The following is a 260-nucleotide window of genomic DNA, read 5'->3' on the forward strand; positions in this document are numbered from 1 at the left end:
AAAGAAGATCTTATCAAATCAGAAAGGTTGGGTAAGATGATCTCAAACTTGGAACAGAATGATGAAGGGTTAATATGCTTTCAAGGACTAGTTTGGATACTATATTTCGGAGATATTCGAAATATGATATTAAATGAAAGTCATAAGTCCCGATACTCTATCCATCCAGGCAACAATAAGATGTATAGAGATTTGAAACCCTTTTATTGGTGGCCAGGATTGAAAAGAGACATCGCTCGATATGTGGAACAATGTCTGAC

Source organism: Cynara cardunculus, unplaced genomic scaffold (genome assembly GCF_001531365.2).
Source record: "Cynara cardunculus var. scolymus isolate 2C unplaced genomic scaffold, CcrdV1 Un_Scaffold_3997, whole genome shotgun sequence".
Classification (NCBI taxonomy): Eukaryota; Viridiplantae; Streptophyta; class Magnoliopsida; order Asterales; family Asteraceae; genus Cynara; species Cynara cardunculus.